This window comes from Pinus tabuliformis, chromosome 2_2, assembly GCF_031772625.1.
Source record: "Pinus tabuliformis cultivar Carrire ecotype Pingquan chromosome 2_2, CPIR1, whole genome shotgun sequence".
In the NCBI taxonomy this organism is placed as follows: domain Eukaryota; kingdom Viridiplantae; phylum Streptophyta; class Pinopsida; order Pinales; family Pinaceae; genus Pinus; species Pinus tabuliformis.
In genome coordinates, this window is record NC_142300.1 from 1,159,038,601 (window position 1) to 1,159,064,102 (window position 25,502).

Consider the following 25,502-nt stretch of genomic DNA (forward strand, 5'->3'; position numbering starts at 1 on the left):
ACATATTCTCCCATGGATAGCTTGATGTTATGGCACTTTCCAGAGAAATTTATTATTTTTCCATTTGCAACCATCACTTGACACTCTGGTGCTGGATATAGGAAGCAATTAAATTCTTTTGCTACCTTACAATGAATAAAATTGTGGGTACTCCCTGAATCAATCAACACTATTACCTTTTTCTTCTTGATTTGTCCTTCTATCTTGATGGTTTGAGGAGTGGTAATTCCCGCCAATGCATTACAAGATATGGTCTGATTCATTTCTTTATCTAGACTTTGTTCTTGGAGTATATCCTCTTCTTTTGACATTTCTTGCTCTTTTTCTTCTTCCTCTTCACAATCTATGTAGAATAATTTCTTCTCAGCACATTTATGACCTTTAGTGTATTTGCTATCACAACTGTAACAAAGCCCTTTTGCTCTTTTTTCTTCCAATTGTTGTGGTGTCAACCTTATAGGTTGTGGAAGACTAGGGGCAACAACACTTCCATCTTTATAGTTGTGAGTGGTATGCTTCTTGGTTGCCATAATTTTACTTTCCATTTTTCTTGCTAACCTGAATGCCTTCTCTAATGAATCAGGTTCCCAAAGGTGAACATCATGTTGGATATTATCCTTTAAAGTCCCTACGAATGCATCAATCCTATGGTCCTTTGGAATATTTTTTACCCTTATGTTCAATTTTTGGAACTCCTCAATGTGCTCCATTATTGAACCCTTTTGTTTGAGACTTATCAATTGACTAAAAAAAGTGTTGCTTTTTGTATTCTCATAATATGCTGTCAATTCTTCCATAAAAATTGCCCAAGTGATAATTTGTTTATGAGAGCAAAGCCATTGATACCATACAAACTGATTTGGTTCCAAATATAAAGTTGCAATACGTACTTTTTGTGTGTTTTGCACATTATTGGGATCGAAAAATTGCTCCATCTGTAATATTCATGTTGCGGGATCCTTGCCATCAAACTTTCTCTGGTGCTGGATATAGGAAGCAATTCAATTCTTTTGCTACCTTACAATGAATAAAATTGTGGGTACTTCCTGAATCAATCAACACTATTACCTTTTTCTTCTTGATTTGTCCTTCTATCTTCATGGTTCGAGGAGTGGTAATTCCCGCCAATGCATTACAAGATATGGTCTGATTCATTTCTTTATCTAGACTTTGTTCCTGGAGTATATCCTCTTCTTTTGACCTTTCTTGTTCTTTTTCTTCTTCCTCTTCACAATCTATGTAGAATAATTTCTTCTCAGCACATTTATGACCTTTAGTGTATTTGCTATCACAACTGTAACAACGCCCTTTTGCTCTTTTTTCTTCCAATTGTTGTGGTATCAACCTTACAGGTTGTGGAAGACTAGGGGCAACAACACTTCCATCTTTATAGTTGTGAGTGGTATGCTTCTTGGTTGCCATAATTTTACTTTCCATTTTTCTTGCTAACCTGAATGCCTTCTCTAATGAATCAGGTTCCCAAAGGCGAACATCATGTTGGATATTATCCTTTAAAGTCCCTATGAACACATCAATCCTATGCTCCTTTGGAATATTTTTTACCCTTATGTTCAATTTTTGGAACTCCACAATGTGCTCCATTATTGAACCCTTTTGTCTGAGACTTATCAATTGGCTAAAAAAAGTGTTGCTTTTTGTATTCTCATATTGTGCTGTCAATTCTTTCGTAAAAATTGCCCAAGTGATAATTTGTTTACGAGAGCAAAGCCATTGATACCATACAAACTGATTTGGTTCCAAATATAAAGTTGCAATACGTACTTTTTGTGTGTTTTGCACATTATTGAGATCGAAAAATTGCTCCATCTGTAATATTCATGTTGCGGGATCCTTGCCATCAAACTTCCTCATATCGATTTTTGGAATATGGTGGGTCTTCAATCCAACATTAGAGTCTATGAAATCATGATTAACATTTCTTTTGTTCGCATCATGAGTTTCCTTTACTACCCTTTTACCATTAGTAAGTATTTCTTGTAGAAAATTTGTCAAATCTGTCTTCAAATCTGGGATGCATGTCTTCAAATTTGTGTTCAAATCTATCTTCAAATTGTCCATCTTAGCTTCCATGCCATTCATCTTAGCTTCCACGCCATTTATCTTAGCTTCTGTTAGCTTTTGTGAGAGTGACATTTGTTGCACTTGGTCTTGTAATTTTGATATATCATGTAGCATTTCTTCCTCTTCTTCATGAGTCATGCTAGAGCTTTCAGGTTGCTTACTAGGTGTTTGCATTTTCTTTCCTCGGGGCATCAATTATCGATAATAATGCTCTACTATGGCCTTTGAATTCCTTCAAAATAATTTTTCAAACCAAGCTTAAGCAAGAATTTAAAAAAATCTACACACGTTTTTTCACTTTGTAGGAGCTCGATATTGCCTCTTATGTATCTCCGTAATTTCGGATCATCCAGTTTTGAAATTGCGCCCTGCAGTAGCCCTTTGTGTCTTCTTTCCAATGCCACTAGTCTGATCCAAATTGTATTCTCTAAGGAAGAGTTATGCCAAATATCCCATAGTGACTTGATTATAGACTAGTTCAGTACAACGAACTTGTACGACGTGCCACGTGTCCTTGTTTTGACCTTTGGCTCTGAAAACTATATACAAGAAACTACAGTCTGTCCTCTTTCTATACCTTCTTATGAAATTTCAATCCGATGCTCAGAGAGAAAGTTATGACGATTTTCCCTAGGTCACCTGTTTGAAATGTAATTCAGGAGCCTCAGATCATATCCTGCAAATATAGCGCGAAAAGCTCTGAAATTTGGACCCGAGGTTCAGTGCGATTTCATCTCAAATGTGTTTTTTTCGCTTCTGAAACGTCGCAAAAAAAAAAAGTTATAGCGAAAATGCCACGATGACCTATTTGGAGCAGCGAAACCCTAGAATCCAAAAGCTCTGATACCAAATGTTATGAAACCAGCTCACAAAAAGATAGAAAAGATAGATCAACGCCTTAGAATTGAGCCTTTTCGAGGGGCAACCTCCTTTACATTACACAAATGAATGATTCCTTACTGATTCAAATGACAAAACTTTCTTTCTATATATAGGAGTCTATGGTGTCACAATATAACCCAGCCGACCTAACAATAACAATATAAAGGCACAAAAATAAGAATAGAGGGATTCTATGGGGCACAGTAATAACAATATGGGGACAATAGGGGCACAACAATATTAATAAGGGATACAACTACAATAGTAATGGTGTAATCACTAGTATTATAGGGACTTAACAAAAAAAATCACTAAATGACAAATTAGAACAACTTCAAGAAGGAGTATCGAAGTCTCTATTGATTTCGGTCGCAGTTGAAAATAAGAAACAAATACTGATCCAATCAAAATCGTAACTGAAGTAGAGGATAAACCTACATAAAGAAGTTGTAGTTCAAACGATGGACATTCCACATGATGATTCAGGAGCCAACTCAACAACAATAGCTCTTGAAGGAAATCAGGAAACAACCACTAGCATGATAAGGGAAAGTCCAACCATAAGAACTAGTTATCGACATCCGAATCACAAGAGCAAACTTTCCAATCAATCTACGTACCAGTATCACTTAGAACACAAATGACAAATTTATGTTCCCAAGAATACTGAAGTTTGCAGAATACAGTCCTACAATAACTATTCATCACAATTTTTCAGAGATCAAAAGATTCCACAAAAGATTAATCTAGGATTGTTTGATCCATACTCAGTACGACAATTTTGTCTATCACTCAGAGCATCATATTATCTTGTATCAACGAAGATGAAAGTTCAGAGACGAGAATATATTCTCAGTAAGCTTTGACGGCAAAGCTTCTGGAAGAGAGAGGTAGTGTTATGAATATAATTCATATAAAAATAATAAAATAATAAATAATTAACTAATGGTTAGGTAGTTAGTAATGAAGAGGAATGTCTTAAAGACATGACCGTTCATGAAAGAGACACTGGCTAGGGTATATAAGCATACCCTCATTCTCATTTGTAATCATCTCATATCTTATCATTTTTTATATAATATTTAATATACAATTACTATCCTATTATGGATGTTTACGTCTTCCAAGTCTTTTTAAGATACTCCACTGTGTATACGAACCTTGTTCGTTACATTGGGTCAACATCCTCGTCCTTTGAAGCATATATCTTCCTCTAGTTGCTAATCATAGGCATAGACATCGGTCTACAGTCCTACATAATAAATCTGTACAAAATCTTTGTAGCATATATCCCTTGCCCAAGGAAGATCTCTCCGTCCTTTTGCCAAACTTCCAAGGCTAGGAAGTAATGCGTCCAACCCAATTCCTTCATCTCAAACTCTGCTGCCAGGTTCCTCTTACAGTCCTCCATGAGCCTTAATGACCTTGTCAAGAAGAGGTCATCCACATACAACACTAGGATGAGTGGCTCATCCTTTACCATAAAGTAGTAATGTTGGGATCTGCGTCACTTTGGATGAATCCCATCTGCTACAAGTCGCTGTCAATTCAACCATACCATGCCCTGGGAGCCTACTTGAGCCTGTAAAAATCTTTCTTTAGTCTACACACATGTGCATGCCTCTTATGAATCTCGAAGCCCTCTGGTTGTTCTATACCTCCTTCCCTATCACCTCATTCAAGAAGGTTGTCCTGATGTCCATCTGGTGAATCTACTATCCCATCTGCGTTGCTAGGGATATAGTTGACCTAATAGAAGTATATCTGGCAATTGGGGTGAAGGTCTCCTCATAGTTTATCCCTTCTTTCTGCGTATACCCCTTCGCCATGAACCTAGCCTTGTACTTCACCACGCTGTCATCTGTAATGTACTTGACCTTGTAGATCCATCGAGAGCCCACAACTAACCTACCCTCAAGCCTTGACACTACCTCCCAAACATCGTTCCTCATGAAAGAACTGTACTCCTCTACCATGGCATCTATCTACACCTGATGGTGTGTGGCCTCCTTATAGCTGGAAGGTTCTTCAACCTGTGCCACCAATGTTTGGTACTTTTCTGGTTGTGTACGTTCTCTCTTATTCATCCTTGGAGCTCAAATTAACTCCTCTGCATCTCTGAATGTCTGATGAAATTCCCTGCTGATTCGACTAATAGTGGTGGGAGTATGAACCAACTCCTCATCCTGGCTTTGAATTCACTGGATTTCCTGCACTTGAGGACATAATGGTACTGTTAATGGTACTAGACCCCTGTGACTATCCTTGGGGCAGTCCTAGCAGCTGCCCTTGTGGCTGCCCCTACTATTGGACCAATGGAGCTTTTGCTGGCTCACTCTTATCTCCTAATGGCATTTTGCGAGACTTCTTGAAGGCTTTATCCTCCGTAAAATTTATGTCCCTTCTCATTATAATCTTCCTGCTATCAAGAACATAGATCTTGTATGCCTTAGAGGTTTCGCTATACCCAATGAAATAACACCTCTCTGCAGTTTGATCTAATTTGGTGCGCTTCTCATCTTGTACATGGGAATAGGCTATGCTACCAAAGAACCTAAAGTGACTGACTCTTGGCTTCTTCCTTGAGAAGACTTCTTTTGGTGTTATCTTCCCCTATTCCCTGTCTAGAACACTGTTCTGAATATACATTGTTGTATTAAATGCCTCTGCCCATAGGAACCTAAGCAGATGTTGGTCATATAACATCGCTTTTGCAATCCCAACTATAGACCTGTTCTTCAGCTTTGCTACTGTTGATTTGGGGTAGCATCGGATGTGCTCTAGCCACGAAAATTGGTGGAGAAGCTAAAGCACATGAGATTTGCAAGACCCAGAAATGGTTTTGGCAGAATCTAACTAGTTTTGGAGATATTAAAATAATTAATATTTTTAATGGAGTTCCTAAGTCTAAACTTAGAAAAAATAAAATTTAATGTGAATTAATATAAATCTGAGTTAGAATGGTCCAAAAGTCATGGATCAAGCCAGATCTAATCTTAGTCGTTGATTAGGGACTTAATCTCAGCCATTGAATCGTCAACGAGAAAAGTATAAGAAGAGGCTTGAGGGTCAGTTGGAAAACACACCGAGTTGATAAAGAATTCGATTTTATAAGGCAGGGCTTGCTGAGGAAATCGAAGGAGTGATCGGAGTTGCAGCTAAGGGGCAGTGAATACAGTAGCAGAGAGGCAGAGATAGTACCGGGAGCATCAGTGCAGAAGCCGAAAGAGGGTTGACGCAGAGCCAGCCAGAGGCCATGCAGAGGCAACCAGAGGCCACATAGAGGCAGCCAGGAATTGCGCAAAGCCTGAGGAGGGCTAGCGTGGGAGACATAGAGCCCCGAGAGGCTAACGTTGGGCCAAATATGCTGACGCTGGGAGATTTCGTGGGATAGATTGGAGCTGGAGAGCTGGATAGGGTGATGCAGTCCCTATCAGGGTGACATAGAGCAACCGAAGTGCTGCAGTGTTGCTGTGGGATCGTTCCTCCGGTGATTTAGCTGGAATATCTGTTTCCGACTGAGAGGTACTACTGTCGAGGGTATTCTCTGTTGGGTGAGCCATTTTTTGGGACTCAGATTGTATTCTGAAATTGCTTAATAATAAAACCTTTTGATAGCTGCACCGATTTTCTCGCATTTGGTTTTTCTGGGGACATTAGTCCAAAAATAATGGTATCACTTTTGTGCTTGTTTCTTTCAGTTGATGATCTATATGTGTTGATACTGTACTTGAATTTATTTTCAGTATTTACATGGTAAATAACTTGTTAAGTAAATGAACAAGTAGGAAGAAATAAATCAGATAGTACAAGAAGAATTTCTGATGAATAGACTTAGAAATTCCAACAGCTACCCCATTTTGCTGAGGGTTATATGGAGCTATCCACTCCCTCTTGATGCCCTCCTTCACACAGAAACCCATGAAGTCAGTATTTGTGTACTGGCCTCCATTATCTGAGTGAAGCACCTTGATCTTTTCCCTTCGCATTTTCCACTGGAGCCTTAAACGCCTTGAAGCAATCAAACGCCTCATCCTTGGTCTTCAAGAAATAGATCTAGGTTTTCCTGGAATGGTCATCAGTAAAAGTAACAAAGCACTCGTATTCTCCGACAAATCTAGTGGACATAGGACCACAAATGTTTGAGTCTATAAGCCGTAACACACCATTTGATTTGTTGTCACTTCTTGGGAATGCTGCCTTAGCATATTTTGCAAGCACGCACCCTTTACACACATCATTGTGATCCGTGCCAGCAGTGATTGTCTCCCTGAGCATTCAAAGTGATCCATGATGTAAATGTACCATCCTCCTATGCCATATGTCATTCAAGTCTTTTCCACTGTCACTACTATTTGAGAGTCGAGCTACAACCTATACAATCCGTTGCTCTATACTCCAATCTGTTTCACCTTCTTCCAGTTCTAGTGTTTGATGAACACCTTCTTCCCTACAAAGTGGACATCATATCCTTTATCTTGTAACTGGGATACTGAAATTAGGTTCATACCCAATCCTAGCACATGCTATACATTTGTAACACTGGTGCTTACTCTTGACTCCTTCTCTATATCAATCTTACCTCTCCCAACTGGAGTGCATTTTGCCCTTTTTCCCAGTGTTATCTGGAAGTCGATTTTCTCCTCACTCTGGCTGGAGAAATATTCTCTAACTCTCGTCATATTAGTTGATGCTCCACTATCTATATTACTAGATTTCCTCTGAAACTGAGCTAGTTAAGAAAGCAAATTCGTCCTCCAATTCGGAAGAGAAATATGTAGCCCCCTGAGGATCAAATGTGTTAGTGGACATACTTGGGGTTTTTGGAACATTTTTTGAAGACATCCCGAGTATAATTTCGTGTGCTATTTCTTTTCCACCCAACATTGATCTGCTATTGCAATCACTGTTGCAAATCAACTTTGCCTAGGTCAAGAATCTGCTCTACGAAAATGCTGATCTGCTTCACCGGAACTCTTCACCACTTCTTGTTGGAACTGCGATTGGGCTTTGCAAATTTTTCTTGCTGCCTGCATTGGAAAATCGACCCCTTTGCTCAACAGTTCAAACTACCTGGCTGGCTCTGCACAAATATGGAGAAATTGTAATGTTACTCCCTCAGAACTGCGAATTTCTCCCTTTTCGTCATTGAGCCACTGATCTATCAAACTCGCTTTGATACCATGTGAAATTTTCCTTAAATTGCAACAACTGGAATAGATTCTTCTAATTGATACTATGCAGTTTATTTTGTTACGACAAAATGACGAATTAATCGCACTACAATTCTTCACAAATAAAAACACTATGGAAGTAAATTGGAAACTGAGAAAATGCTAGCACACACAATACAAATTTGATAGTTATTTTTGGACAATTGTCCCTGGAAAAACCTAATGTGGGAAAACTAGTGTAGTAGATGAGGGTTTTATTATTATGCAGTAGTGAAATTTTGAGTACAATCTATGAATCCCCAAACTGGCAATCCAATCTGAGCGAAATACTAGCAAAATCAATTGAGGGAAATTCACCGTCCTCCACAAGAAATCTTGGCTCAGTGTGACCACTTAGACTAGCTAACTTGGAACCTTTTGTGCAACTGCTTTGTAAGCCTTGTGTAGTTACTCACATGCTTTGCCTGAATCTGCCACAAATTTGCCTCTAATTGATTGTTGTTGCTCTGGAAGGAATTCTTCGGCTCTTTAGAAAATTATTCCGACTTCCGACAACTGAATCCTCATCCTGCTCAACCAAATCGAACTACCTTCTTGAGGCCATTGTGTAGTCCCTGCACAACCTCTTGGAGAAATAACTCGGCCTCCTCTCTTGACACTTTGGAATCGAAAACTTCCTCCAGAATCATTGTCTGTGCCCCTCTACATCCCTTCTGGCTCAGACTCTCTTCCTCTACTTGAAATCATAAGTTGGATAGCTCGATCTCCCAAGGAACTCGCACTATTGGCTTCTCTCTCATGTTTAGCTCCAACCCCATCAACCTTCTCTTATAATCTCTCGTTCGCTCACGAACAACCATGATTAAATTCTCATCAACAACTAAGATCATCTTTGGGTTGATCCATGTGAGTTTCTAGAGAAATCTCATCTTCCTCAATCAATTTATGTTAATTAATTATTTTTCCTAAGTTAGACTTAGGGAAAACTTAATCACTGACTAATTAACTTAATTAAGACATCTCTAGGTGGTTTCTCCTACAACATTTTCTGGGTTATGGAGTTCTTGTGTTTCCAAGCCTCTCTGACCAAAGTCGAGGCTAGAATATGCATTCGATGGTACAATACTAACAATAGGTACTTTAACCATCTTGCAATCATGTTCTTTTACTTACTATTTTGGGCATTGTAAAAAGGATTAAGAGGTGATCTAAACAATTGACTGATATTGATTGTAAACTTGTTCTCTCATTTTACTAGAGAGGTTAGTTTTTCACACTAGTCCATTGGGACTACGCCTCAAGGCCTTAGGGTTATAAGAGGGGCACTACTTGGGAGACTTGGACTGAAGTAACATGTTCATGATTATTCCATACTCACCATTTTCCATCATTCCCTAGATTTCGTATCCATTCTTCAGGCTTGTTGTCATTGGTTCATTGGATGAACTCTGTTATCGTCATCCTTGAGTGTGAGCTAGAAACTTTGCCCTGGAGGTTGATGCAACCAACAAGAAAGGTAAGAGCATGAAATGGTCACATTGAAAGAAAAATAAAGCTAAAATGCAAAAGATGGACGAGACATTAATTAGCATGTGGGAAAAAGCCTAGCATGAGCTCTACCCTCCTCATCTTCCATCACTCAGTACCTTGAGCAGTCAATGATTCACCATGTAATAAAGGAAATCTTGCATGTTCCAATCCCAATGAGCTATAAGCCGACTGATCATTAATGGGTAAATAAATTCTAAGTCATTAAAAGCAAGCTTGTGCTCTTAAGCTATGCTCCTTTTCAAAACATTATAAAAGAGATGTAGAAGGTGAACTAGAGAGGTGGAAAAAGTGGTTTGAGGAAAGGGATAACTCATGCCTCCACGTTTGCTCCCTCCTTATATCTACACTCTCAGGATGATGGACTTTCATCAACTGTTCCTCTAGCCATGATACCTTGCCTTGAACTCCTTCCCCTCCATTTCCACTGTTATGACACACATCTATGGATTGAAGGGTTGACCTAGGACATGTTATCTCCCCTTAGGGGTTGGAAGTACCTAATAAGCTTGATGACCTAGCTATCTCTAATGCGAGTAATGAATACTTTTATGAGACGTGGGCTAGTTAGATTTTTGAAGGTGATCTCAGTTTGAATTGTTATTATGCCCTTAGCAATTAAGTATGGTCTACTACGATGCATCTATGGTCATAGTCCCTAAAGATTGGTGGCTTTAACTTGATCTTGAAATGGATTTTGCGAGTGATTTTGCACACAGTAGTAGAGTCTTGTGAGTGCAAATCACAACACTCCACTACATAGCATGCTTAGGTCGTTTTGATCTTCTGGAGAGCATTTATGACCTCGCAGAGGTAGTGTTGCCCCTCTAGAGCAGAGCATTGGCCACTTTAATGATTCTAGATGGTGATTGACATCCATGAGCACCCCTAAATATTAAAACAGTGAGCTTGTCTTACTTGATGGTTGTACCTTGCAGCAGAACGATCCTAGGCTGGCCTTGACACAGTTTGGTGGGCATTGTTTGATCTAGAGTGCATATGATGATGGCTATCCCCAAGCTGAGAAGGGAGGAATTGTACTCACACTTGGAGCCCCAACATTGGAGAGAGATAATGTCGTGTCACCCATCTAGCCCTCTAGAGGGTGACATAGGGCACCCAAAGCATGGTTTTTGGACATGGAGGCACTTTGACGCACTCCTTAAGGTCTCCACTCAAGAAATGGAGCTGATCATGATGATGGGACATCTCACTATCGATCCCACACCTTTTTGTAGCATTTGTGGGTCAGAAAGGGCATGACATAATGCTCCTAGAGGACATCGACCCACACGTGTGATTTTATGGCATTATTTTATTGATTTGAGCTATGTGGTTGGCTTGTAACACCTTATATTTTAAAACAGTCGAAGTAAATCTTGATTTAGGTCTTGTAGGCTATTATAGTCAAACCTAGCTCACGAGTTACTCAACCATCTCCATGAGGAGAGGGGATGAATCCCTTTTTTCCAAAAATATACCTCAACATTTGTGCAAAATAATCACCAAGATGGCACATGTGGACCAATAAAGTATGAGGAGTTGTAAGGTGGTGGGAAGAGGAAGTCAATTTTGCCATTAACCATGTGCTAAGTTAACCAAATCATCATGGAGAAGGAAGGTCATCAGAATATGCAAGAAATGAAGATAGTTATGTATTTGCCTCCAAACATGAACCCTATGAGGGGAGCACTCTAGGTAGAAACATGCTTTTTGATACAAGCAACCCCTCCATATGTGAATATCATTCATAATATCTAGGGCATTGGAGGAAGGATGGGAGCCTTAACAATGTCCACATCTAGCCATCCAAGTAGAGAAACAAATGTAAAAATATTAGTACATGCCAACCGATTTATACCATGATGGAAGTAATCAAATGGTGATGCCAATACTATGTCGACTTTACCACAAAATGCTAGGGTGTTCCACGAACAAATCCATACATCCTCATGTTCAATCATCTAGCAATTAAAGGAGACTAGAAAATCGCATGATCTTGCACATCGTCATCCAAGTTACCAACAATAGGAGGAATCAAGTGAGAACCCTAGCCATCCAAAGCTATTTGTGATAAAAATCACAAGGAAAATTCAGTAGTATAGACCTCATGTAGAATGAGCGTAACAGGTCCCACTAAATAAATATCAATTTAAGATCTTAAAATATCTCTTGCTTTTTCAGATGTCAAAATATTTGTAACTTCATAATGCCTTTAACATGGTTACCTTGTTACAATTTGTTTGCTTCAAATATTAGTACACTTATAAACCTTTATTTAACTGTCAACTTGATATCTTCACTTATAACTTCTTTAATAAAGATATCGTAATGCATACATGTATTGTGTCATGATGCTTCCCTCTTGGGGGAACCTACACGATGGCTAATTGCATTCATGGATGGCATCCCTAGTAAACTTATTGCCATAAATTAGTGCACTAAACCTAGGTTGATTTGCACTAGGGCATTTGCAAACTCAATACTAACCAAATGGCTAACAATAATGGTGACGATTGATTGAGCTAACCATTTGGAATAATTCCAATTGATACTTATTCATCAGACATGGAATATTTTGAATACTACGCATTTATAGAGTGATGTGCATGCATCGATAACTTATGACTCAATCTGTCATTTATCCTTCAAAGCATTTTTCAATGAGCAACTTTGTCGGCAATAATGTGAAGTGACCTTGTTCAAACACTATTCACTATGCCTTACAGAGTGAACAAATCTATTGAGTTGGAGTGATGTTTTATGTTTAGGAATACCACATTGTTAGCACTAGGAATCTTTGTTTTGTATTGGCAGTTGAGTTTATTTCTACAATAGCTTGGTTTGTTTTCACAATTCGCTATGAATGTCAAAACTTATTATTAATTTTGGTCTTCAAGAAGCCATTTATCATCTTGATTTTTTTTTAAATCTTTTTAATAAAATTTAATTTTTTAATCTACAGTAAAGTAATTGTTCTTATGCTTGTTTGTGATACTTTGTGGTTGTTTGTTGCTTTAAGATTATGTTGATTTGGTGTAGAAGTTTTTCATGCGTTTTTTATGAAATGGGGAGTCTATGTTTTTCTCAATTACTCCAATGTTGTGATATAATATTTCCTCAAGAAATGAAATGGCCAAACATCAAGTTGTGAGCAAAAGTTGAGATAAGGGTAACTGTCAAAATGTGTGTGCAAAGGCTGAGATTAGAGAGGTTCTGATGCCAATGTAATATAACAATTTGATTCATACACCAAATATCCAAAATAAGTAGGCCAACTATGAGAAAGCCATATGGGATAAATATACTTTATTGAATATATAATATGAGAGATGATTGCACTAGTGTGTGACATTTTGTACAACTATACATTGAATAGTCACTTAATTGAGTAATGATGGTTTTTTAGGCACATGATCTTTGGTTATTTAGTTATTTTTTTATTATGATGATGATTATGATTATTTATTATTCTTAATAGGTGTGTTATATATATTAGATTGGTCATGGAACCTAATCACATTTTGCCTTGTGTCACAAGTGGCATGTAGTTGAGACAGATCAACATCATATTAGTGTGCCTATTCGAACAACAACATACATCCACGAGTTGCCACATTTGTTGTATGATTTATGAATGATGCGATGACAATGTTCAAACTTGTTGTATGACTTGTCCTGGGTTGATAGGTATCCACCATGATAACCTTTGAAGTAAACTTTCAACATTGTGAAAATAAACTTGAGTTAGTCAAGGTAATTAAGCAAGGGATCCTTGCATGCCTTCCTCATGGGCCTCCTTGCAACATTCCTCATGGTCGCCCTCTATTTGAATTTAACTCTCTTATTGAAATGCCTTATAGGGCATTGCAATGTGCCCTCCTTGATGGCCTTAAAGTTTCTTTCCCCTAACTACAAATTATTCATTTATCCATTTGACTTGCATGGACACATGTTCACTAGAGATGCCCTCTTGTGCCACCATATACACTTCATGGTAACATTTGTTGAAGATATACACTTCGAAGAAGCAACATTATTAGTAGATATATGGTCCTGAGTGGGAATTGATATTGTGAAAATTCTATCAATGCAGCAACTGATTTATTTTACCTACTTATCCACAATAAGTTATTTATGAAATTACTCCAATAAACATTAAAATAAATACTGCTGCAGATATCACACCGTAATATAGAAACAAACATATGCACAAGCATTAACATATTGACACAGATATTTTGGACAATAGTCCCCGGAAAAACCCAATGTGGGAAAACCAGTGCAACAAGGGAGAATTTTATTATTCAGCAATTCTTCAGTACAATAGGGTGCCACACTGGCTTACCCACAGAGAGAAATAATTCTCCAGTACTTCTCCCAATCACAGCGTCAACCACACTGACCTCTGCGTGGCTCTCAAACCCTTTGCGTCAGCCCTTCCTTGACTGCGTCAGCCCTGGGCCTCTCTGTGTCACCCACGCAGGGCCAACTAGTGACTCTGCAGTCTTCTACTGCCTCTGCGTCTGCCTAAAAAGCCCTGTGTTAGCCTCTCTTGCCTCAACGCTGATCTCCAGTGGTTGATCCCACTTTTCTGCTCTGTACTTGTTGCCTCCTTACTGCTCACCAGACCACTGGTTCAATTTCTCATCTAACCCTGCTCAGAAATTGAACTCATTGGTCTCCCTTAGTGTATTGTCCAAGTGACCCTCGAGCCTCCTCTTATACTTTTCTCGTTGACAAATCAATAGCGGAGATTAAGTCCCTAGTCAACGACTAAGATAAGATCTGGCTTGATCCATGAATTTTGGACCATTCTAACACAATTTTATATTAATGCACATTAATATTTTATTTTCCCTAAGTTTAGACTTAGGGAATTCATTAAAAATATTAATTATTTTAATATCTCCCAAATTGTTTAGAATCTCCCCAAACCCTTTTTGGGTATTGAAGATCTCATGTGACTTAGCCCCTCCACAAATTTTCGTGGCTAGAGCACATTCGATGCTACCCCAAATCAACACTTCCTCTTAGCGAGGATTGTGCTCTAGTAATACTCTTCACTGAGTATCACCCTGATCATCCGACATCAGTCCCTGTGCTGATGCTAAGCCTCCCTGCCCAACATCCTCTGCACTGCTGCATCTTGTACTGCTGCCCATGGCTTTGCTACTGCCACTGCTGCATCTATACGACAACTCCCTCTGCATTCGTGCTGTTGCTGGTCCTTTCTCCCAACACTGCATCTGTACTGCAACTCCCTCTGCATCCTTGCTGTTATCACTCCCATTTCTGCTACTAAAGCAGGTTCTTTACCATCCCCATATTTTCCCTAAAGCAGTGAAACTTTGTCTTTCCAAGGGCCTTGGTGAGGATGTCTGCCACCTGTTCTCCTGTACGAGTGTAGCTCAACTGTACAGCTCCTCGTTGGACACAGTTCCTGACAAAGTGACACCGGATATCAATATGCTTCGACCTATCATGAAACATTGGATTCTCATAGAGCTTGATGCAACTCTGATTATCAGACATGATCCTGGTCACCTCCATATTCCTTCGGAATAGGTTCACAAGGAGTTTTCTAAGCCATATGGCGTCACACAAAGTTGTGCTTGCTGCCATATATTTTGCCTTAGATGAACTCAGAGCCATGGACTTCTGTTTCCACCTGCACCAGGAGGTCATTCCTGATCCAATGTTGAAACAATACATAGAGGTACTTTTCCTATCCACTGAACTTCCTGCCCAATCTGCATCAGTAAATCCACTCAATCTGATATCCTTACTCTTGGTGTACAAGAGTCCATAATCGACTGTTCGCTGTAAATACCTGAGAACATGTTTGGATGCTACCTAGTGTGCCCTCTTCGGTTCCACCATGAATTGATTGAGGGTGTTGACAACATAGCAAATGTCTGTACTGGTATTGACCAAATACATCAAGGATCCTATGAGATGCCTGTAGAGGGTGGGATCGACATCCTTGTCTTTTGATGCATCAATCTTCTTCCAGTTGGTGATCATTGGCGTAGCCATAGGTCTATAGTTCTCCATCCCGAATCTTTTCAGGATTTCTGTAGCATACCTCCTTTGCCCAAGGAAGATTTCTCCCTTCTGCTACCAAACTTCCAACCCTAGGAAGTAGTGCATTCATCCCAAATCCTTCATATTGAACTCTGTGGCTAGATTCTTCTTGTAGTCCCCAATGAGTCTGGATGATCTTGTCAGAAAGAGATCATCCACATACAATACTAAGATTAGCGGTTCGTTCTCTACAACCAGATAGTGGAGATTCAGGTCCGTGTCACTCTTGACAAACCCCATCTTCTGCAAGTAGCCATCTATTCGACCATACCATGCTCTTGGTACCTGTTTCAGCCCATACAAGGCTTTCTTCAATATACATACATGAGACTTCTTCTCATGAGTTTCAAAGCCTTTGATTGTTCAATGTATACCTCCTCTTCTATTACATCATTCAGAAATGCCATTTTGACATCCATTTGATGGATCTCCCATCCCATCTAGGCTGCAAGAGATATCATGGTCCTAATAAATGTATGCCTGGCTACCGGGGCAAAGGTCTCCTCATAGTCAATCCCTTCTTTTTGAGCATACCCCTTAGCTACAAAGCTAGCCTTGTATTTCTCAACACTGCCATCTGCAGCGTATTTGATCTTGTAGTTCCATCTTGATCCTACCATTGATCTGTCTTGAGGCCTTGGCACCACCTCCCAGACATTGTTTACCATTATGGAGTTGTATTCCTCTACCATCGCATCTAGCCAAACCTGATGTTGCGCTGTCTCCTTGAAATTGGTAGGCTCTCCATCCTAAGCTACTAATTCCTGATATCTATCTGGCTATTTTCGCTCCATCTTATTGTTTCTTGGCGCACCAATGAAGTCCTTTGCATCTCGCAGAATCTGAAAAAGTTCCCTGCTAGTTCTTCCTCTGCAAGCAGGTGCTTTTGTTCGCTCCTCCTTCTCATCCTGAGAATCTTCCTGTCCTAAGGAAGAATTCTTTACTTCTGTTGGTTGAAGAGGCTTAACCAACGACGACTCTTTCGAATGCTCCTCGAAAGGCATCTAGCGAGATCTTCTGAAAGCCTTGTCCTCCATGAACTTTACATCTCGTTGTACTACTACATCTTGCTCCGTGGAAGATAGATTCTGTATGCCTTAGTGTTCTCGCTATATCCTACTAGATATCCCTTTTCTGCAGTCTAATCCAGCTTCTTCCTCTTTTCTTTGGGTATGTGGCAATATGCTAAACTCCCAAATATCCTGAAATGACTAACTTCAGGTGTCTTCCCGTGAAGACTTTCTCTGGAGTAATCTTGCCCACTGCCCGATGAGGAGTCCTGTTCTGAACATAGACTGTTGTGTTGCATGCTTCTGCCCACAAGAATTTTGGCATATCTTGATCATACATCATGGCCCTAGCTGCTTCTATAATAGTCCTGTTATTTCTTTCTTCTACCCCCTTTTGCTCCGGATTATATGGAGCTGTCCACTCTCTTCTGATGCCCTCCTTAGCGCAAAAATCAGTGAAGTCCTTATCGACATATTCTCCAACATTATCTGAGCGCTAAACTTTTATTTTCTTCCCAGTCAGATTTTCCACCAGAGCCTTGAACTCCTTGAATCGTCAGAAAACCTCATCCTTGGTTTTCAGAAAATAAATCCAAGTTTTCCTTGAGTGGTCATCAATGAAAGTGAGGAAATACTCGGCACCATTGAGAGCTTTGATAGACATAGGTCCGCAGATATCAGAGTGTATCAATCATAGTACACCCTTGGCGCTGTGTTTGCTCCTAGGAAATGCTGCCTTGACATACTTTCTTAGATCACATCCCCTGCATACATCATCTCGTTTCGTACTTAGATTCGAAACTCCTGTTACAGTGCTCCTGAGAATTCTCAGAGTTCCATGGTGCAAGTGACCCATTCTTTTGTGCTATACTTCGTTCAAGTCCCTGTCTCCATGACTGCCTATTAGTGCCATTGGTGATTCTAGTTGCAATCTATACAATCGATTACTTTTAATCCCGATCTGCACTTTCTTTTTTCCAGCTTGGGTGTTTGACGTATACCTTGTCCTTGATAAAATAGACGTCATAGCCCTTGCCTTGTAGTTGCGACACAGAAAGTAAGTTAATCCCCAATCCTGGTACATGCAGCACATTTTTAGCATGGAACCTTTCTCCCAATTTTGTTTGAAAAACTATGGTACCCTTCCCTATTGGAGTACACTTTGCCTTGTTCCCCATGGTGATCTAAATGTTGATCTTCTCTTCTCGATATTCTGAGAAACTCTCCTTGATTCCCGTCATATGCCACGAAGCTCCATTATCTGTATACCATACTTCTGACGATGCAACACTAGTTATACACACCACTTCTTCTTCCAGCCTAGAAGCCAACATAGAGAATTCAAAATCTCTTTCTCTTGTGCAATCTTTTGAAAATCTATGTGAGTCCCCTGACGTGGATGTCTCTGCATCGTGGTCTCGATCCATTACTTCAATAAACATTAAAATAAATACTGCTGCAGATTTCACACTGTAATACAGAAACAAACATATGCACAAGAATTAACACATTGACATAGATATTTTGGACAATAGTCCCCGGAAAAACCCAATGTGGGAAAACCGGTGAAGCAAGGGAGAATTTTATTTGACAGCAATTCTTCAACAACAGGGTGCCAAACTGGCTTACCCACAGAGAGAAATAATTCTCCAACACTTCTCCCAATCCCAGCATTAGCTCGGCTGACGTCTGCGTGGCTCTCAAACACTCTGCACCAGCCCTTGCTTGACTGTGTTAGCCCTGGGCCTCTCTGCATCACCCTCACAGGGCCAACTAGTGACTGCGCAGTCTTTTGCTGCCTCTACGTCTGCCTGAAAAGCCTTGCGTCAGCCTCTCTTGCCTATTGTTGATCTCCAGTGGCTGATCCGACCTCTCTGCTCTGTACTCGCTGCCTCCTAACTGCTCACCAGACCACTGGTTCAATTTGTTGGGTCCCTATAATACTAGTGATTACCCCATTACTATTGTAGTTGCATCCCTTATTAATATTGTTATGCCCCTATTATCCTCATATTGTTATTACTGTGCCCCATAGAATCCCTCTATTGTTATTTTTGTGGCTTTATATTATTATTGTTAGGTCGGCTGAGTTGTATTGACTCCTTAGACTCCTATATATAAAAAAGAGGTTTTGTCATTTGAATCATCCAAGAATTGTTCATTTATGTAATGTAAAGGAGGTTTCCCCCTCGAAGAGGCTGAATTCTAAGGCATTGATCTATCTTTTCTATCTTTTCTTGAGCTGGTTTCATAACATTTGGTATCAGAGCTTTGGATTCTAGGGTTTCGCTACTCCAAATAGGTCATCGTGGCATTTTCGCTATAACTTTTTTTCTGTGACGTTTTAGAAGCTAAAAAAAAATCATTTGAGAAGAAATTGCGTTGAACCTTGGGTCCGAATTTTAGAGCTTTTCGCGCTATATTTGCGGAGATATGATCTGAGGAAGTTGGTTTTTTTGCAGACTCCTGAAGTACATTCCAGATAGGTGACCTGGGGAAAATCGTCATAACTTTCTCTTTGAGCATCGGATTGAAATTTCGTAAGAAGGTACAGAAAGAGGATAGATTGTAGTTTCTTGTATATATTTTTCAGGGCCAAAGGTCGAAACAATGACTCGAGGCACGTCATACAAGTTCGCTTTACTGAACTAGTCTATAATCAAGTCACTTTGGGAGATTTCACATAACTCTTCCTTAGAGAATCCAATTTGGATCAGATTGGTGGCATTGGAAAGAGGACACAGAGGGCTACTGTAGGTCGCAATTTTAGAACTGGATGATCCGAAAGTACAGAGATACATCAGAGGCAACATCGAGCTCCTATAAAGTGAAAAAAGGTGTGTAGATTCTTTTAAAATTTTGCTTAAGATTGGTTTGAAAATTTATTTTGAAGGAATTCAAAGGGCATAGCAGAGCATTATTATCAGTAACTGATGCCTTGAGGAAAGAAAATGCCCTGAGGAAAGAAAATGCAAACACCTAGTAAGCAACCTGAAAGCTCTAGCATGACTCATGAAGAAGAGGAAGAAATGCTACATGATATATCAAAATTACAAGAATAAGTGCAACAAATGTCACTCTCACAAAAGCTAACAGAAGCTAAGATAAATGGCGTGGAATCTAAGATAAAGGGCGTGGAAGCTAAGATGGACGATTTGAAGATAGATTTGAAGACAGATTTGAAGAGAGACATGGCAGATTTGAAGGCAGATTTGAAGACAGATTTGACAAATTTTCTACAAAAAATACTTACTAATGGTGAAAAGGTAGTAAAGGAAACTCATGATGCAAACAAAAGAAATGTTAATCATGATTTCATAGACTCTAATGTGGGATCGAAGACACACCATATTCCAAAAATCGATATGAGGAGGTTTGATGGCAAGGATCCCGCAACATGGATATTACAGCTGGAGCAATTTTTCGATCTCAATAATGTGCATAACACACAAAAGGTACATGTTGCAACTTTATATTTGGAACCAAATCAGTTTGTATGGTATGAATGGCTTTGCTCTCGTAAACAAATTATCACTTGGGCAATTTTTACGGAAGAATTGACAACACTTTATAAAGATACAAAAAACAACATTTCTTTTAGCCAATTGATAAGTCTCAAACAAAAGGGTTCAATAATGGAGCACATTGAGGAGTTCCAAAAATTGAACATAAGGGTAAAAAATATCCCAGAGGAGCATACGATTGATGTGTTCATAGGGACTTTAAAGAATAATATCCAACATGATGTTCACCTTTGGGAACCTGATTCATTAGAAAGGCATTCAGGTTAGCAAGAAAAATGGAAAGCAAAATTATGGCAATTAGAAAACATACCACTCACAACTATAAAGATGGAAGTGTTGTTGCCCCTAGTCTTCCACAACCTATAAGGTTGAAACCACAACAATTGGAAGAAAAAATAGCAAAAGGACTTTGTTACAGTTGTGATAGCAAATACACTAAAGGTCATAAGTGTGTTGAGAATTATTCTACATAGATTGCGAAGAGGAAGAAGAAAAGGAGCAAGAAAGGTCAAAAGAAGAGGATATACTCCAAGAACAAAGCCTAGATAAAGAAGAAATGAATCCGACCATATCTTGTAATGCATTGGCGGGATTTATCACTCTTCAAACCATGAAGATAGAAGGACAAATCAAGAAGAAAAAGGTAATAGTGTTGATTGATTCAGGAAGTATGCACAATTTTATTCATTGTAAAGTAGCAAAAAATTGAATTGCTTCTTATATCCAGCACTAGAGTGTCAAGTGATGGTTGCAAATGGAGGAACAATAAATTGCTCTGGAAAGTGCCATAATATCAAGCTATCGATGGGAGAATATGTATTGACTAACCCAATGCTTTCCATTCCAATGGGAGGTTCTGATGTTGTACTAGGAGTCCAATGGCTACAATCCTTGGGTACAATAGCTTTTAGTTTTCAAGAACTTTTCATGAAATTTTCTGTGGAATGAAAAGAAGTTGAATTAAGGGGTATTGCAGGGAAACCGGAAAAGATAATCAGCTCTAACGGTATGACAAAGCTTCTAAAAAAGGAACAAAGGGGTGTAATTGCACAATTATGTTCGCTAGATGTTTCCACATTGGAATCATCTATTTCTCTAGATCTCCAAAAAGTCTTGGACAATCATTCTAAGGTATTTGAGACTCCCAAAGGTCTCCCACCTATTCGTGATCATGATCATGCTATTCATCTGATTCCAGGAAGTGTTCCTCCAAACATCAGGCCGTACAGATATCCCTATGCCCAAAAGAGTGAAATTGAACGTATGGTTGCAAAAAATGCTAGAGGCTGATATAATTCAACCGAGTCAAAGTTCTTTCTCTGCTCCAGTAGTATTAGTGCACAAGAAGGATGGATCATGGCGCATGTGTCCGGATTATAGGGAGCTCAACAAGCTCACTATTAAAGATAAGTTTCCCATTCCTGTCATTGATGAATTGCATAGATGAATTTACTTCACCAAGTTGGATCTTCGTTCAGGATATCATCAAATCAGACTGAAGACTGAAGACATTCCGAAAACAATATTTAGAACTCATGAGGGTCATTATGAATATTTGGTCATGCCTTTTGGCCTTACCAATGCACCTTCAACATTTCAAGGTTTGAAGAATTCCATTTTCAAACCATTCCTTAGAAAATTTGTGTTAGTATTTTTTGATGATATACTAATCTACAACAAGTCTTGGAAGGATCATGTTGAACATGTTGACAGGGTGCTACAACTATTGGAGGAGAAACAATTATATGCAAAAAGATCCAAATGTTTCTTTGGAGTACAAGAGGTGGAATATCTGGGTCATATTGTATCTCATGAAGGAGTTAAGGTAGACCCTAGCAAAATTAAAGCCATTAAGGAATGGAAAATCCCCACATCCATAAAGCATCTGCGAGGATTTCTCGGGTTGACAGGGTATTATCGCAAGTTTGTTAAGAATTATGGGAGAATAGCAATACCTCTAACAACATTATTGAAGAAAGATGCATTTTCATGGACTTCGGAAGCAACAAAGGCCTTCGAACATCTTAAAGAGGCAATGTGCCAAGCATCGGTCTTAGCTACACCGGACGTCACAAAAACCTTTATTGTGGAATGTGATGCTTCAGGAAATGGAATTGGTGTTGTTTTAATGCAAGATGAAAGACCCATTGCTTTTGATAGTCGTCCAGTCAAGGAAAAGTTTTTACATAAAGCTATTTATGAGAAGGAAATGTTGGCAATACTCTATGCACTTAAGAAATGGCGACCCTACCTAATGGGAAGACACTTCAAGGTACAAACGGATCATGATAGCCTTAAATACTTTTTAGAACAATGATTATCCTCTGAAGAGCAACAAAAGTGGGTCACAAAGATGTTGGGTTATGACTTTGAAATCATCTACAAAAAAGGGAAGCAAAATGTGGTTTCAGATGCACTCTCAAGAAAGGATGAGGATGTGGAAGCATTGTTGTGCGCCATTTCTATTATCCAACCAGATTGGATAAACGAATCAAGAGGGGAATGGAAGAATAACGAAGAAGTGTGGGCACTTATTCGAAAGTTACAACAAGATTCCAGTACGTCTGATACATTTAGCTGGCAAAATGATTATTTTTGGTACAAAGATTGCTTATACCTCTGTAAGAATTCCCAACTAAAACAAAAGATTCTTATGGAATTGCACACTTCTCCCTTAGGAGGGCACTTAAGATTTTTAAAAACTTACCACAGGGTTAAGAAGGAATTTTTTTGGGATGGCCTTAAATTTGATATTCAAAAATTTGTGGCGGAATGTTTGGTTTTCCAACAAAATAAAGTTGAAACAATTAAGACACCGGGTCTATTACAACGTTTTTCCATTCCAAGCCAACATTGGGAGGAGGTTTCAATGGATTTTATCACAGGTTTACCCAAGTCTGAGGGAAAGAGTGTCATCATGGTGGTAGTTGACAGACTTACCAAGTATGCACACTTTTGTGCATTATCACATCCATTTAAAGCCAATACAGTTTCTACTGCATTTATGGAAACAATTCAAAAGCTACATGGAAACCCAAAGATTATTGTAAGTGACAGTGATCCCATTTTCACTGGAAATTTTTGGACAGAATTATTTTCTTATCTTGGTACTCAGTTAACTCATAGCTCATCTTATCATCCTAAATCTAATGGGCAAACTGAGATAGTAAATAAATGTTTGGAAGGATATCTTCGTTGCTTTGTATCTGATAAACAGACACAATAGGTCAAATGGTTGCCTTTGGCTGAATGGTGGTATAACACTTCCTTCCATACAACAATATAAATGACCCCATTTATGGCACTTTATGGATATCAGCCACCATCCATCACATCATATTTAAGAGAAAATTCTGAGGTTCAAGCAGTGGAACATCACATCGAACATCAACAACAAGTCCTCCAACTCTTAAAGGATAACCTCGTGTTGGCACGGAATATAATGAAACAACAGGTAGATCAACATCTCAGCGAAAGAAGTTTTGATGTAGGTGATTGAGTATTCCTACGGTTACAACCATATAAGCAAATATCCCTCAAGCAAGCTAAGAAAGATAATAAATTATCACCAAAGTATTATGGTCCGTACAAAGTGTTGCAAAAGATTGGTACTATGGAATACAAATTGGAGCTTCCTACAGCTTCTCGATTGCACCCAGTTTTCCATGTTTCATGCTTAAAGAAGGTTATAGGCGACAAGCTCCTAGTTCAAACAATATTGCCAGAACTTGACAAGGAAGGAAAAATTATATTAGAACCAGAAGCAGTCACAGAAACAAGAACTCGACAACTACGAAATTGATCAATTTCAGAGTATCTTATCAAGTGGAAGAACTTATCCGCTGAAGATTCCACATGGGAGGATGAGAATTTTATATAGAAACATCCGAACTACTCAAGCATTGAGGACAACACTTTTTTGAAGGAGAGGGGCATGTTGGGTCCCTATAATACTAGTGATTACCCCATTACTATTGTAGTTGCATCCCTTATTAATATTGTTGTGCCCCTATTATCCCCATATTGTTATTACTGTGTCCCATAGAATCCGTCTATTGTTATTTTTGTGGCTTTATATTATTATTGTTAGGTCGGCTGGGTTATATTGTGACTCTTTAAACTCCTATATATAGAAAGGAGGTTTTGTCATTTGAATCATCCAAGAATTGTTCATTTATGTAATGTAAAGGAGGTTGCCCCCTCGAAGAGGCTGAATTCTAAGGCGTTGATCTATCTTTTCTATCTTCTCTTGAACTAGTTTCATAACACAATTTCTTAGCTAACCCTGCTCCAGAAATTGAACTCATTGGTCTCCCTCAGTGTATTCTGCAAGTGACCCTCAAGCCTCCTCTTATACTTTTCTCGTTGACAAATCAACGACCGAGATTAAGTCCCTAATGAACGACTAAGATAAGATCTAGCTTGATGCATGACTTTTGGAGCATTCTAACACAATTTTATTCTAATTCACATTAATATTTTATTTTCCCTAAGCTTAGACTTAGGGAATTCATTAAAAATATTAATTATTTTAATATCTCTCAAACTGTTTAGAATCTGCCCAGGCCCCAAACCCTTTGTGGGTATTGGAGATGTCATGTGCCTTAGCCTCTCCACCAATTTTCGTGGCTAGAGCAAATCCGATACTACCCCCAATCAACAGATATAGCCAATCAAATCTCCAATGTCTGACTTGAATGCATTCTGAGAGGATATAATATATGTTAAAGCCAAGGAAGTTAAACACTCAACTAGATGGTAATCCAGTGTCGCACAAATTACTCTTGTGAAAGAAATAACTCGTTTACAACTGGATATGCTTGAATGGACAACATAGATTGATGTGTGCGGATGTGGAAATATTAAACAATAAGCAAAATAGCATGAGTTTTAGGTTATATTCAGTATCTTACAAACCTTACTTTGCATTTGCTTGCTTATTTTGTTTGATAGATACTTCTCTACTTCACTTATTTTACTCTTGTTCTTTATTGCTTACTTGTTTTATTCACCTAACACTGGTTTATGTCGTTTTAAACCTACACATCATAATTTTGGAGTCACTAAAATTTGAAAATAATACTCCTATTGTGCTAATATCTTTTAGGGATTATTATTCAAAGGTCCTTATGTTGATTTATTTATTTATTTTTTAATTCTATTATTTGGATTATTATTCTTGGCTTATCAACATG

At 38.8% G+C, this 25,502-nt stretch overlaps 1 protein-coding gene across 1 annotated transcript in view; it reads left to right on the top strand.

Annotated features, from left to right (window-relative positions):
* Positions 1-25,502, top strand: part of NRPA2 (nuclear RNA polymerase A2) — a 345,762-nt gene that overhangs the window by 207,906 nt on the left and 112,354 nt on the right. The gene's annotated exons all lie outside the window — the stretch shown is intronic.